Genomic DNA, 3,035 nt, shown 5'->3' with positions numbered 1-3,035 from the left:
GAGACCGCGTCATTAAACGCCGCGGGCCTGCGGGAGGGTGCGGCGACGCGGGGGCGGGGTGCGCGCGCACACGCCCCGCCTTCTTAGCCGCTATTGGTCGAAGAGACCCGGATCCTGCCTAGAGATCCAACAGAGCGAGAGGGAGGAGGGGACCGCAGAGAAGGCTGGACGATGACTGGCCTATTCGCATATGGGGCGGTGCCAGAACGTTCAAACTTCCCGCCCTCTGCTGTGGCCTAGCAACCGGGCCTCTGGCCCTTGATTGACACGGGGTGGAGCCTGTGAGAAGGTCCTTAGCAGAGCTGGAGTCAGAGCCCCCGGAACGGGTCTAGGGGCGTTGGGTAATCTGGAGAGGAGGCCGACCTTAAAGGAACAGAGACACGTTTTTGGGGGGTTTTTGTTTTTGTTTTTGTTTTTTCTGGAGAGTGGAGATAAGCAGCATTAATTCAACCTATGCCAACAATTCTAACTTAATATTTATAATGAGCTTAGAACAGTGCCTGGCAAACATAGTAAGAACTACGTGTTTTAAATAAATAAGCGGAAATAAGAAGCGAGACTCCTATCTCAGCCCACCTTTGCCTGTTTCCTGGGTGCAGAGTATGATCACTCCCATAGGGACACCACAGGGCCTAATTAATAATTTCAGCGCCCCAAGAGAAGTTGGAAGCATTCGACACACACACACACACACACACACACACACACACACACACCCCTAAGGACAGAAGGGTGTCATTCATTCATTCTGGGCCAGGTGGTGGACTCAAAACAGGGAACATAATTAAATCCCTACTCCATGAGCCTAATTTTTGAGTGTGTGTGTCTGAGGGGAGGAGAAGCAAGGAGATAGTGAAGGAGAAAGAAATAAACAATCATATACTTTTAAAAACACCTCTTAAAATACATCTTCACCCCCAGCTTTGTTCTGGGTACTCTGAGATGCGGAGATCCCACCCAAGAGCTTAAGAAAGATGGTAACCTGGCTCTGCTAACAAATGATTGGAAAATCCCTTCTAGTGAGAAAGGTGGGGGAGTGAGTTAAGGGCTAGGTTAATGGTTACCCCTGGCAAATTGTTTAGCAATGGGGCTATGGAAACCTGGAGGAGGCCAGGTGACAGCTCTAAGGAGTGTTGGGGAGGGACACACGTTCCAATCTGGGGTGGGAAGAGATTAGGGACTGGTTTACCAACCTGAGGAAGGGAAGGGAGTGGAAAGAAAGGCTGGGGAAGAAAAGGGGAGATACTGAGATAGGAGAAAAGCAGGGGCAAGGAGATTGAGATGGGAGGGAAACTTCTCTGATGCAGGATTTGGGGGTATAGCCCCTGGCTTCAAACCCATGCGGCACTGATACAAGGAGAGGGCAGCATTACCTGTTGTTACCTGAGAAGTTAAGGAAAAATACCTTGTGGGTAGCCATGCCAGCTAGCCAAAGTCAATATTGATCAAGGCAGCTCTAGCTATAAAAGCTGTAGGGAAAGAGAGGCAGGAGAGAAGCTGTCAAACCTGTCTGAGCTCAGGGCTGGCCCCATTTGCCTGAGGCTTCTCCCAGAAGGGAGATTTTTGTGGGGCAGATTCTCTGGTGGACATGGACCAGCTGGAGCAGAAAAGGACCTTGAGAAGTAGCGCTGCTTTGACCTCCCTTCCTCAGATGGAAGGGGTCATGTGTGCAGATTTTGAGGGTCACCCTGGAGGAGATTCCCATACTCGTTGAATCATTCTACGTCCTTATCGGATGTTACAATTCAAGGGAGCAAACACCAAATATATCCCCTATCTGAGGAGGACAGAGAAAGGCCTTCCTCCATGGAGGAGAAAACCCACAGAAGAGGAAGCATGAGAGGAAACCGCTAACTGCTGGTTCCAGCACCTCTCTTCACTCCACCCCCTCCTCCCCCAACTCTCTCCCTTTCTTTAAGTTTCAAGCCCTGTTTTGCTCCTATGTCCTTGCATTCCACCATGATTTTCTGAAACTGTAGGTGTCCTGTTAGACAGAGGGTGGTGAGGAAGAAAGGGATGGCTGGATAGGAGAGAGATTCAAATGTGGAGGCTGGCATATGTCCAGTTTGGAGGACATATTTTTGGGCTATTTTTCAGCAGATCATAAAGGGTTTGATAGAACCTCCAAAATCAAGGTTATTGGGGAGGGAGGGAGAGAGCTCTTCTTCCTCTGTCCTCCCTACTTCTTTCTTTCTTTCTTTCTTTCTTTCTTTCTGTATTTATTTATTTATTTTTCGCTGCATTGGGTCTTCATTTGTGTGCGCGGGCTTCTCATTGCGGTGGCTTCTCTTGTTGCGGAGTCCTTAGTCCTTCTGAGGACTCCACTCACACTATTCTGTCTGATCTTCACTTTTTTCCCCCATGATAGGACCAACTACCACCAGCCCCTAGCATCGGTGCAGCTCTACTCTGGGGCCATAATAACCCCATGCTTCCACCCTAACTCCAAGGCAACCCGTCAGTGATAAAAGGGCAAGGGGCACAGGAAAGGGCCCCAGACCGGGGTTGGGGGGGGGCAGAAGTAGAAGCATTAAATCTGACCAGGCTACGGAGCGGGAGAGTACCTCTGCCAGTGATGAAGCCCCTTGGCTCAGCTTCCGGTTTCCCCAGCACAAGGCCTGGTTATCTCCTTTCCCCACCCCTGCCCTACCTCTCACCGCTCTCTTCCTCCAACCCAGCCTTCCACTTGCAAGTCCCTCTCCTGGGCCACAGTCCTAGCAACCCAGAATTTGGAGTGGAGTTCCGAGGGAACTTGGAGAAAGTAATAAAGGACCACCTTTCCCTTCTATAATTCCCTTTCTGGGCCCTCAGGGACGTGCTCAAGCAGTCGGTGTCAGATTTCTTGTGTGAGGGTTGAGTGGGAGTGTAACCTGATTAATGAAGCAGGGAAACTGAGGCAGAAAAAAGTCCCTTGTTCAAGGAGACTGGCAGGGACACAAGAAGTTTCCCAGGATTCCCTCTCCTCAACAGCCCCTTCCCCATCATCTGGGAGACCTGAGGCTCACCCCTCCGGGCCCACTCCCTAGGTCATCGAG

Source organism: Delphinapterus leucas, chromosome 10 (assembly GCF_059928025.1).
Source record: "Delphinapterus leucas isolate spDelLeu-1000000601 "Yukka" chromosome 10, BTC_Dleu_Yukka2, whole genome shotgun sequence".
NCBI classification, from domain to species: Eukaryota; Metazoa; Chordata; class Mammalia; order Artiodactyla; family Monodontidae; genus Delphinapterus; species Delphinapterus leucas.
Note: the sequence above shows the minus strand (reverse complement) of the source record.